This window comes from Symphalangus syndactylus, chromosome 13 (assembly GCF_028878055.3).
Source record: "Symphalangus syndactylus isolate Jambi chromosome 13, NHGRI_mSymSyn1-v2.1_pri, whole genome shotgun sequence".
Taxonomy (NCBI): domain Eukaryota; kingdom Metazoa; phylum Chordata; class Mammalia; order Primates; family Hylobatidae; genus Symphalangus; species Symphalangus syndactylus.
This window is the reverse complement of record NC_072435.2, coordinates 22196448-22209198: the sequence shown is the minus strand read 5'-3', so window position 1 is coordinate 22209198 and position 12751 is coordinate 22196448. Positions and strand designations below refer to the sequence as shown.

The window sequence follows — 12751 nt, the reverse complement described above, 5'->3', positions numbered from 1 at the left end:
CAGCTCTGCCTGCCTCCCTCTTGCACGCGTGCACACACACACATGCACGCACGCATATCCAGAGCTCCCTCATGCTAAGGAAGCTCAGGGTCCTGCCTTGTTTTAGCCAAGGTCAATGGGAAGGGCAAGGCGGCCTCCAGTGGTGGTAAACACATCACTCTGGGGTCAGACTACCTAAGGGTGGCAAGTGTTCCTATCAGCTGTGTTACCCTGGGCAAGCCATTGAACCTATCTGTGCCGCAGTTTCCTCACCTCTCAACTGGGGACAATACAGAACCTACTTCTGGAGGGAGTTGTAAGAATGAAGAATCACATTCGGGTCCTACACCCCCACCCCCATGCCAGTGCCTCCCTGCTAGTCCCTGAAGGGGCTGCCACAGCCCCACCTCACTTCCTGCGGTCTGCTCAAATCTCACCTTCTCAACAAGCCTCACTAACCATTCTATTTAACAATGCAAGCTGTCCCCACCTACCCTTCACAGCTAGTTCAGATATTTCTTTTTTCGGTAGCTCTTATTGTGGTGTAACTCACTGCAGAATTTGCTTATTATGCTTACTGTCAACCGTCCTGAGGGCAGGCGTCTCTGTATTCCAAGTGCCTTAGACCAGCATCCAGCACACGGAAAGGGCTTAAGTGTTTGCTAACTGAATGACTGAATGGCTCTGTGATAAATATTAACTTTCTTTACCAACACTTTTTCAAGGAGCCTTCCTTCACCCACTAAACCAGGGTGAGGGTATCCTTCACATGTATCAGGTGCCACTTCTTCACAGCGGAAACACATTCCACTGTGAGCACATTTGCCTTCTGGCTTTACCTCTTGTCCTCTACCAGACAATGCGTTGACCAACGTTCTCATGTGTGCAGCTGTGTGACCTTGGGCAAGTTACTGAACCTTGCTGGGTCTTTACCTCCCTCCTTTACATCTGCAAAGGGAGGACAAAGGGCTGTTGGAGGATGAGATGAGATCATATCAGTCAGTGCTCCATTAAGGTAAACTGTATTTACCATCATTGCTGTTGAGGTTACAAGTGCCAGGTGGGGCCAGTTCTGTGGGATGTGAGTTTGGGAAAAGGTCGCATTGACCGTCCTTTGCCCACGTGCTCTATGCACGTGCTCAGGTGTGTGTGTTGAATGTGCTCCATGCCTGGGCAGCAACATCACCTCCTCAGTTAATAATGATGAGAATGAAAGCTGTGCTGGATCCTTTATATGCATTACACCATCTCCTTTAACCTTTAATGGCAAATCAACCACCCAGGGTCCTTATTTTCCATCGCGGGGATGAGAGAGGGATGATGACCCGCCTGTTGTCACAGAGCTTTAACTGATGGAGCCTGGATTTGAGGCCCTATCCACAAGCCGCACACTTGGGACTCCTCACACAGGGCAGGAGTCCACTATCCACCCTGGCAGGGTACGGGAGGTGTCAGTGTGGTGAAATGCTTCCTGAAAACATCCCTATATGTATGTTTATGTCATAGTAGAGTGGCCACAGGAGTTGGGGAAAATTTGAGCATATCATGTTAAGACTGAGGAGCGAGGGCTTGGTGACGAACTGAGCAGAGTGGCCTTCGATTCTGACTTTTCTGAGCGAGGTTTCCTTCGTACAGAGATGGGGACCAAGAGGCCTGCCCTGAATCCTGGACACCTGAATTCTGGGCTGTGTTAGACCCTAGGACAGTGGTGTGCTGGGGAATGTTTAACAAGCAGCTTGCTGCAGGGGTGATTTATAGTGTTTACAACTTCCATGGAGTAAATACTCTGATATGGTTTGGATCTGTGTCCCCATCCAAATCTCCTGTTTAATTGTAATCCCCAATGTTGGAAGTGGGACCTGGTGGGAGGTGACTGGATCTTGGGGGTGGATCCTTCGTGAATAGTTGAGCACCATCCCTTTGGTGCTGTTCTCATGATAGAGTTCTCACGAGATCTAGTTGTTTAGAAGTGTGTAGCACCACCCCCCTGCCTCTTTCTCCTGCTCCCACCGTGTAAGACACCACCTCCCACGTTGCCTTCTGCCATGAGTAAAAGTTTCCTGACGCCTCCCTGAAGCTGCTATGCTTCCTGTACAACTTGCAGAACGATGGGCCAATTAAACTTTTCTTTAAAAATTACCAGTCTCCGGTATTTCTTTACAGCAGTGTGAGAACAGACTAATACACACTCCCACCACAGCAGGTTGTAAGCTATTGAACTGATGTCACTTGGCATGGGGCTGAATGGCTTGGGTGAGCCAGCTCCAGCACACCACCGCTGCAGGGCCTTTGAGAACAAAGCCCTATTCTTTGCCTGGGAATTCTCAAACTTTGGGCAGACATCCCTGAAAAGTACAGGAGGGCTAATGCCTATTTCTATGGTTTGAGATATATCCCAAAGCAGCTGCTCGTAACAGAAAACTCTTTTGATTTCTTGTTTTGAAACATGTTCATTTGTGCATATTACTTCATAATAAATCTGGGTTTGTGTTAATGTAAAAATCATGTTTTAAATGATTTACCAGATAAGCAGATCACTTGGCTTTCCCCTTCCAATCACTTAGGTAAAATGACTTGTTCCGGGAAGTTGTAATGCATTCATCCTGCAGTTTTCACAGGTGTGTGCACTCAGCCACGCACCCCAAATTTGAGAAGATGATTCTTGTCTGATATGGTCTGGCTGTGTCCCCACTCAAATCTCATCTTGAATTATAGCTCCCATAATTTCCACATGTTGTGGGAGGGACCCGGTGGGAGATAACTGAATCATGGGGGTGGTTCCCCCACGCTGTTCTCATGGCAGTAAGTCTCATGTGATCTGATGGTTCTGTACGGGGAAACCCTTCTCGCTTGGCTCTCATTCTCCCTGCGGCCATGTAAGACGTGCCTTTCACCTTCCATCACGATTGTGAGGCCTAGGCCTCCCCAGCCATGCAGAACTGTGAGTCTGGGTATGTCTTTATCAGCAGCGTGAAAACGGACTCATACATTGTCCATAAAATAATTTTCTTCAAGGAACTCGGCACTACTGGGGAAGAAAGAACAGCAGTTCGATATTAGGTAATCCTGGATTCAAAGCTTGCCTCTGCCAATTACTGGCTGTGAAAAAGTTACACAAAGCCTGTTTGCTCATCTATACAATGAGGTAAAGAAAACCTACCTCACCTCTGCTGTTAAGATATTTACATGTGATGTCTTTGGTAACTTGACCGTGGTCATTGCTTGACTTCCTTTTCCTTTTCAACTCACAATACAGTTGACCCTTGAGCCATGTTAGTTTGAATTGTGAGGGTCCACTTATATGCAAATTTTTTTCAGTGGAAGTTACACTGAGTGTGCCTACCTCTCTGGTCTCCCCTTCCGGCTCCTCCACCTTTTCTACCTCTGAGACAGTAAGACCAGCCCCTCCTCTCCCTCCTCAGCCTACTCAACTTGAAGGCCACGACAATGAAAACCACTCCTACTTAATGAACAGTACATATATTTTCCTTATGATTTTCTTAATAACATTTTCTTCTCTCTAGCTTATTGTAAGAATAGAATATGCAATACATGTAACACACAAAATATGTGTTAGTAGACTGTTTAGGTTATTGCTTAGGTGCCAGTAAGGTGACCAGTAGACTATTAGTACTTAAGCCTTCAGGGAGTCAAAACTATATGTGGATTTTCTACAGTACAGGGGGTTGGTACCACTAACCCCTGCACTGTTCAAGGGTCAACCATATACCAAGCATCCAAGAGACCAGTGAAGACTGAGACCCACTAAAAAAGCTGAGATTAGAATTCTTATCCAGTGCTGGAGGAGATAAATTGGTGTGACCTCAGTGGAGGGCAATTTAGCAATGTCTTTAAGACTGAAGATCCACATTCTTTACCCCTGTTGTACTCTTTAATCCAGCAACCTTATTTCCTGTACATGGCTTCAGACAACTTTGCACATGTGCACAATGAGAGACACACAAGGGTATTCACCATGGCAGAGTTTATAGAAAGAGGCAGTACATTTCCTTGGGTAAGGGTGTGGGCCTGCAGCAGGCTGTCTAGGTTCAGTATTTAACTCTGCCGTCTGCTATGTGTGTGGACTTAGACACTCTGTGTGTCCTCTCCGGGCCTGAGCTTCCTCATCTGTAAGATGAGACAAAACACAGTAATGACTTCACAGGGTTGTGGTAAAGATTAAATGAGTCAAAATACGTAACACATTTAGAGTAGTGCCAGGAAGCAGGGCCAATGCTAAGAATTTTATTATTACTACCACTATCAGGAGATTGGAAACAACCTAACAGCCCATCAATAGGAAAATGGCTAAGTGAATATTACATGCATATAATGAGACACCACATATTAAAAGAAACAAAGTAGAACCATAGTAGTGATTCCTAATTGGGGGAAATTTTGCCCCCCATGGGAAAATTGCAATGTCTGAGGCTATTTTTGGTTGTCACATCTGGGAGGTGGGGTGCCCCTGGCATCTAGTGAGTGGAGGCCAGGGATGCTGCTCACCATCCTGCAATGCACAGGACACAGCCCTCCAGAGCAGAGAAGGATCTGGCTCAAAATATCAACTGTGCCAAGGCTGAAAAACCTCCAGGATAAAATGGTATTATAAGGGCAAAAATATAGAAAAGCCATTTAGAGAAAAACAAAATATAGTACACAAATACACGACTTTGAAAAGGCTCTGGAAAGATAAACAAAAAGTTTGTAGCAGTGACTGTCCCTGAAGAAAGGAACCAGGTTGTATGTGTGGGAAAGGAAAAAAAATCCAAAACCCACTTTTTCCTCTCTATGCTTTGGCATTTTGTGTCATGAATGTATAATTATATCTTCAAAACAACAAACGAAATAAAAGAAGGCTGGATCGCACATACCGCATCAAGGCAGGGCTGTAAACCTGGCTCATCTTCTGAGTCCCTGATGATAGATGAGAAAGGGCTTTGAAAGGCACAAAGCTACGTCCTCCTGAGGTGAGGACGGCTGGAACCTGGATGGGAACGTGCTTCAGAGAGTTACTGAACCGTGGTTGTGCCTCCCCTCTGAGGCAAATAACTGAGGGGACTTCCCCTCCTTCCCTGGCTCCCCTTTGAGCCTGGGGGGCTGTGCTGGGTATTGAATTGGGGGAGGGTCCTGATATACTGAAAACCAGCCATTAAATGCACTGCCACAGCCTCATTGCCTCCTTTGGGCCAGTCAGCTTTTGCTGTACCAGCCGTCAAATATTCAAAGATCACTCCTGGCCTGAACCTGCCAGCCCCAGAGGCCAGGGACATATGTAGGCAATTTCTCCAAAGACCTCGGCACAGCTGTTACAGGAAGAACACAGGCTATGTATATGCACGTCTAGCCTGCCATTTCCCCACTTTGCCTGGTAACACATTAGGTTTCCTCACTCGCAGGATGGGGTTAGGAATACCCCTACTGCAGGGAAGTGCAGCTGTGAGGACTGTTTTTGATAAGACATCGAAGCAGAGGTCACTCGCATCCTCCCCCTGACTCCCCAAATCAATTTATCTCATTCCCAGAGGCCTCAAAGGAGCCTGGGCTGCAGGCACTCAGCTGTAGCTCTCAACCCTGTGCGTACATTAGTCTCTTGGGAGCTTGCTAATAAATAGTCACAGCTGATGGCAGTTCAGTATGCCAGACCAATTAAATCAGAATCTCTGGGGATTGAGTCTGACCCACCCCCCCCCGCTTTTTTTTTTTTAAATAAAGCATTCCAAGGTGACAGTAACATGAAGCCATCGTTTAGAATAACGTTCGAGTCTCAGAGTCTCAAGGACAGGGCTAGAGATCTGACCTGTTTCTGTTGAAGTCAAGACCTCAGTGAAGAGAAAAGTCTTTGGTTAAGATCAAAGTCAAACTCTTAGATTCCCTAATCAAGGGATTCCAAAGGGTCACCGCTGGTGGCCATTCCTGGCTCTGGAGTTGACCAAGATGCCCATGGGAGACCTGGATGTTGACTCTGAAAAGAACATCTGCCAACACCCTGTAATCCCTTTACCCTGCTTTACTTTTCAAAATACCTATCAGCACCTATTAAAGACTTTATTTTTGTCTCTCCTACTAAATGCAAGTTCCAGCTGAGTAAAAACCTTGCCTGTTTTGTTGAGAGACCAGCACAGTGCCCAATCCATGGGAGGCACTCACTGGCTGAATGAATGAATGCATCTCGGAGCTTACCCGGGCTGCAGGCCCTTTCTTCTCATCTCAGAACACTATCCCTTTATCACCTCTTCCCTCCCCGCCTTCCCCAGCTCCCTTACTCTTCTCTGTCATCATGCCTTGGGTCTGTCCATGAGCTTGCACACGGTCCTCTCAATCAGAGTGATTTTGCCCCTGCAGGGGACATCTGACAGTGTCTGGAGACATTTTTTTTTTGCTTGTCACAACCCGGAGGGAGGTGCGGTGTGCTACTGGCATGATAAATAGAGCCCAGGGTTGCTGCACAACATCCGATAATACATAGAATAGCACCCCCTCCCACTTCCCAGCAAAAAACTATCAGGCCCCAAATGTCATAGTGCCAAGGCTGTGAAACACTGGTCTGGACAGAAACATTTCCAGACCCATGTGTTATATGGAAACATCCCTTAGTCCCTAACACTTCCAAGTTCTGTTCTTGACCCCATGGGCTCTCTAGGGACATCTCCATCAGGAAGATCCTTTGTTCCTGACCCCACCTCCTCTACCCTAATGCTGCCCTCCCAGGACCCTGACTACACAATTCTGAACCTAAGCCCTGATCTAGACATCCAAGTTATTTACCTCTGGACCTGAAACCTTTTCTCTGGGGCTCATCCTTTTGCATTTCTACCTATGGATTTTATTCTCCAGGTGTGGGACGCCTGCGGCTATTATGCTAATAATAAAACGATGACCATTTATGTGGCATTTCCTTGTGCCAAGTTCTACTTATGCTCACCATAAACCTGAGGTTGGTTGTTATTACTACTGTTTTACAGGTGAACCGAGGGGTGGTGGACTTAAGTAAGCTCTCCCAGTCACACAGCTAGCCAGTGGTGAAACCAGGAGTCAACACCAGACAGCAGGGCGCCACAGTCCATGCTCTTAATTTTCCAAGCTACCCTGGTAGGAAGGGGACACATCCATACGCAGCGTCAGTGGAGGGCTCTGTCCTCCACTCAAATGCACACATGCAGAAAACAGACAACGCAGGTGGTTGGCGGGGGCAGCGCACCACTGCTCAACTGGAGAGGGTCAGATGCCCTGGTATGTGGACAAAGATCGCCCAGTCCCAAGTTCAGAGATGCAAACACCTCCAGTATTCACTACTACCTCTGTCTCTGTATAGGGTCAAAGAAAAACGACCACCAGCACCATAACCAACACCTAAACACGGTGATTAGTATGTGACAAGCTCTGTGCAGGGTGTTTCAGCTACGTCATCCCATTTAATCTTCCCAATAACACCCAGGCAGGTTCTATTAATATGCTATTTTACCAAGGAGGAAAGTCATGCACAATTAAACAGTTCCACAGATTTCCAGGGCAGCCCATCACACCTTAGAGCTGCTCAGAATTCTCCCCCTGTGGGCCTCCATTTCCATGGTTACAGTGAGATATACACCAGAATGGCACAGTCACACACTCATAACCGCAAAGCCAATGACGCTAAGTGGCAGACAGACGCCCAGGCAAGTCACACAGTAACCCAAGGCTACAATAAACGCCCACATCAGCCTGACACTGACACACGCACACACTCCAGAAACACAAATCTTCACAGCCAGGGTCACACACCCACTCCCGGCTTCCCACTGGCTCCATTGTTTCCTTCGCGTGGGTCACGCAGCGATACACATCCGCGGTCCCGACATAGCTCCCTCACACACAGGCACACACGGCTCGCCTCACACGCGGCGCCCACTTCAGACTCGGGCGCACAAGCCCCGAGAGCCACAGCGGCGAAAGGGCGCAAACCCCACGGCGTCGCGGGCCGAGAACCCACGCAGGCGCGATCCCACCGCCCACGCAAGCACCCGCGCAGACGCCCACGCCATCGTGGACGCGCAAACCCACGCACGCCTGGGCAGGAACGTCCACGCAGTGGCGGGCGCGCCGCCCACGCCCTCAGAGACACACCCACACTCTCGCCAGCCCCCTCACCTCGGTCTTTCCAGGCTCCGACCCCAGCGGCGACCACCGTGACAGCCGCGCAGGGACTCAGCGCCTGCGCACTCCCCACCGGGACCCCGGGACCACGCGCTGCACCCCCCTTCACACACGCACCACGCAGGCGGGCGCGTGGCCCCGCCCCCAAACAAGGCCACGCGGCGCGCGCTCACCCGCCTCTCGGGGACAGTACCACCAGCCCCGGCCTGAGGCCCCGCCCCCTCAGCGCCACACGCACAAGCGCGTTGGCACGATCGGTGCAGTCCTGAGGGCGGACGCGCGAGGTCCCGCGCCTGCGCACACCCCCGGGGCTGGCACGCGCACCGGGCTCCTAGGGGACGGGCGCCCGGCCCTGCTTTTCATCCTCTCAGGAGATCACGTGTGGACACTGAGGCCCTTCCTCGAGCTCTTTAACCAAACTCAACCTCCCCAATTCGCCGCCTTCCCCGCTCCCACAACCACACGTTCCCCTGTGAGGGCTTGTTGTCCCCAGCCCGCCCCCACATTCACGAGGTTTGGAGCCGGCCTCATCCGCGGACGCGGACGCCCCCCCCACCCGCGCGTGCGCACTACGCAGTCATCCTGCAACATCCAGAAGCCACCGGGATGCGCGAGGCTGTGGAAGGTCCCACCCAGAACGTGAGGTGAAGAAGGCTTGGGCTGCGCTGGTTCTGCTCTGTCTGGGTCAGAGATGAACTGACCCGGGAGAGCAGTGGAGGGATGTTTCTTTCCGCCAACAGTGGGGACTCACCTGCACGTTTTGCGAAGAGGCCCACAGTCCTTTGCGTGGCGCCCGGACTACATTTCCCAAAGGCCCCTGCGCGGCCTGCTGCTGTTCCATGCGGTGTTGCGCCTGCGCAGCCGGCGGGCTAGCTGTGAGACCGACTGCGTCGGGGTTGAGACGGGGTACATGAGGCTGACCCCGGCGGGGAGAAAGGATGAGGAGGTGCGGGCAGCGGAAGGTCCGGGAGTGTCCGCCATAAAGTCGTTTGAGGTGACCGTTCCGTAATTGTGAGTCTGTGAGAGAAGATGTAAAGTATGGCCTCGTCCCGGTTACCTGGACGTGCGGGTCCCGGGTTTTGATCGCGCGTTTGTGTAGGTGAGACCCACATTGTGTTACCCTGAACATGTGTGAGGACGAACCTTTGTGTTTTCTTATACGTGTGTCTCTGAGCCGATTTTTGTGGTTTTGTACGTGGCGGGGGGCACTGATTTTGAATATGTGTGTATGTTCTGGACATTTGTTTAGCTTCTGCATCCACTTTTGCGGAAGGGCAGAGTTGAGTAGGTGGCAACAGGTAATGTGTGGCCCCACAAAGCCTGAACTATTTACTGTTGACTCTAGAGCCCAGTTTTTGCGGTGTGTACACCTCTGTGGGGAACCACTGATTTTGAATATGTATACTTGTGTATATTTATGTCTCTTCTATGGCTGCTTTTGCACAATGGCAGGGTTCAGTACTTGCAGCAGAGATCTTGTGGCCCATAAAGCCTAAAATACTATCCGACTAAGGTTTCGAGCCCTAGCCAGTTTTTGTGGATGAGTGTTGTTTGTGCTTGGGAAGCTATTTATTTATTTATTTATTTAGGACGGAGTCTTGCTCTGTCGCCCAGGCTGGAGTGCAGTGGTGCGATCTCGGCTCACTGCAACCTCCGCCTCCCAGGTTCAAGCCATTCTTCTGCCTCATCCTACCTAGTAGCTGGGACTACAGGCGCTCGCCACCACGTCCAGTTAATTTTTTTGTATTTTTAGTAGAGACGGGGTTTCACCATGTCGGCCAGGATGATCTCGATTTCTTGACCTCGTGATCCGCCCGCCTCAGCCTCCCAAAGTGCTGGGATTACAGGCGTGAGCCACCGCGCCCGGCCAAGGAAAGCCAGTGTTTTTGACTTTGTGTGTGGGTACCCGCCTGTGTGTTGAGACCCAGTTTTGTATAGGTGGTATATGTGTGAGGGGAACCCAGGACCTGTGATTTCTTTCTTCCCAGGTGACTCTGAGCAAGTTTTGGGGACTAGGTAGTGGGGAGAATGTGTGAGGAACTAGTTTTGGTTTCCCATTTCTGTGATTAGGTAGTAGTAATAATAAAAATAAAAGCTAACAGATACTACTATTAGGACTTTTACCATTACCTCTGTGACCAGCAGCTAGCACTTACTGATTGTTGTCCCTACTCAAAAGTGAATTTTTCCATTTAAGGTTTTCTTAATTCTATAAGCCGTTCTCTGAGTTGTTCCTTGGAGCAAGTTTCTTTCTAGACTGGAGATTGTTCTAAATACCTGGTAATACTAGAATAAGGGGTGTGGTCAAGAGATCCGAGAAACCTTAGGATAAATCTGTCACTTGGCAGTTTCTTTGTTCTCTTTAAACTACCTCCCAAGAAAGTGTGTCATCCTTTCTGCTGTTTTAGGGGAATGTTAGTGCGAAAATCTGGGAAGCCCTGGACTGAGGAAAAAGCTTTATGCCTCAGACTGTCCTAGTTCAGAGAAACCAGAGTGTGTGGGTCAGATGTCTTGGCTCCTGATCAGGCTCTGTTGTGCCCATTCTCCGAATGAAGCAACTATCTCCCAAGACACCCATGAGCTTTCTAAGACAGTTTGTCCCAGAGCCCAGGTCCAGAATGTAGTCCTGGTCTTGGATTTGGTCAGACCTTCCCTCACTGTCACCTCAAGACTCCCCACCCCTTCCCCCCTGCCCCAGGAACCCATGGGAATTACAGGTATAAATTAAATACCTGACCCTATGACAGCTCCAGAGTATCTGGAATTTTTTTTTTTTTTTTTTTTTTTAGACAGAGTCTCGCTCTGTGGCCCAGGCTGGACTGCAGTGGCACAATCTCGGCTCACTGCGAGCTCCGCCTCCTGGGTTCACGCCATTCTCCTGCCTCAGCCTCCCAAGTAGCTGGGACTACAAGTGCCAACCACCACACCCGGCTAATTTTTTTGAACTTTTAGTAGAGACGGGGTTTCACCATGTTAGCCATGATGGTCTCGATCTCCTGATCTCGTGATCTGCCCACTTCAGCCTCCCAAAGTGCTGGGATTACAGGCGTGAGCCACCGCACCCAGCCCCAAGTATCTGGAATCTTATTATGACAACGTGTTTGTGTTTGGAACATGAGGGAAAGGAGGAGAGTAGGGGAAAGGAGGGTTTCTGAGCTGATCTTGGGAACTGCAGGACAGACTTGGCGTCTTATAGCTCCTTTCTTTCTCCCTAACTTTGCCTTCCCAGGACAATTTCTCTTAAAAAAGAGGGATCAGGAGGGAAAAATGAGCAATCAGCTCACTGCAGCACTACTCCTGCCTCAGCCTCCCAAATAGCATGGGACTACACGTGGCTAATTTTTTGTAGAGGCAAGGTCTTACTGTGTGGCCCAGGCTGATCTCAAACTCCTAGCCTCAAGCAATGCTCCCAACCTTGGCCTCCCAAAGTGTTGGGATTACAGGCATGAGACATGGCACCTTGACAAATTGCTTTTAAACTTTAAAGTCATGTCCCAAGTAAGTTGGCATTTCCTTCTCCTGTGATTTTCAGTCCTTTCCTTTAGCACCTTCCTGTCTCATAAAGACCCTGTTAGGGTCTTAGTCCCTATTTCTCCCTTTCTGGCAAATGAAAGACCAAAAGGCATGGCTAAAGTAGCCCAGTGCCCTCTCTCAATATTCTTCTCCACTTAACCATCATGTATTTATTCACTATAAGCATTGTGCCTACGATTCTGTGAATAACACTGGTGGCTCAGAAATTACTGTCTGTAGGGAAAAAGGGAGCTATCCTTGAGAAGCACATAAGGTGATGAGGGATCGATGCCTTCTTATGAGGTACCATGCCCCAGATAGCTCTAGCCTTCTCTGAATACCTGTGAGCTCTGGCTTGCAGTGTATTCTAGAAGATGATTTTGTTCTTAAAGGATGAGGTCTGGTCAATGGGGACAGGAAATTTGCTGAGGAATTAAGATTCCATGGAGTAATGAGGTCCTATTTCAAGATGGTATTGTGGCCACATCTGTGGAATGCTGGGATCTTTTCCTATGTACAGAGAACAAAGAAAGGCACATTGTTAGGCAGGATAGAATCAATCTGAGAAAAAAATAACCAGGAAAGTTTTAGGAAAAAAGTGGTATTTAGGAGAGTTGAAGCCATTAGATGAAGAAAATATGCTCTTTTAAGTAGAATATATCTGTATTGTGGTTTTTTTTGTTTTTTTATTAATTAATTAATTTATTTATTTTTTTTTAATTTTTAATTTATTTTTGCACACAAAACAATAAACATTTTCTAAAAGTACATACAAACAAAAAGATGCATATCAAACATATTAGGAAGGTTGCACATGGGAAGACGGGGAATAGAAATGGGGGGTGGGAATTAAAGAAAATAAATGAGAGAGGGACTTTGTATGGATCAATGATAATAACTCAATCCTCTATTTGACAAAGAAGAAGGAGAAGGAAGAGGAAGAAAAAGAAAGTGGGATAAAGGATCAGAAAGGGAGGAAAATAGAAAAAATTAGAGTATGACTCCAGGGTAGACCTGTTTTGTTGTCGCTTGGTTGGTTGGTTGGTCAGTTGCATTTTTCATATGTTTCGCCATGTTGGCCAGGCTGGTCTCGAACTCCTAGCCTCAAGTGATCAACCCGCCT

At 48.6% G+C, this 12751-nt stretch overlaps 2 protein-coding genes across 15 annotated transcripts in view; one reads left to right on the top strand and one right to left on the bottom strand.

The window, feature by feature from the left end:
• The window catches only part of ZNF667 (zinc finger protein 667), a 38064-nt gene extending 29135 nt beyond the window's left edge, over positions 1-8929 (bottom strand). The window contains exons 1-5 of one of the 14 annotated variants that reach the window (XM_063615308.1): positions 7744-8080; positions 6905-7068; positions 6246-6392; positions 4854-4966; positions 3955-4107 (exon numbers count right to left, since the gene is read on the bottom strand). The gene's annotated coding sequence lies outside the window, so the exon portion shown is untranslated. The other 13 variants (XM_055236537.2, XM_055236536.2, XM_055236543.2 and 10 more) reach the window with 13 other exon arrangements.
• The window catches only part of ZNF471 (zinc finger protein 471), a 47899-nt gene continuing 43913 nt past the window's right edge, over positions 8766-12751 (top strand). The window contains exon 1 of the mRNA XM_063615285.1: positions 8766-9214. The gene's annotated coding sequence lies outside the window, so the exon portion shown is untranslated. The remainder of the gene's footprint in view (positions 9215-12751) is intronic.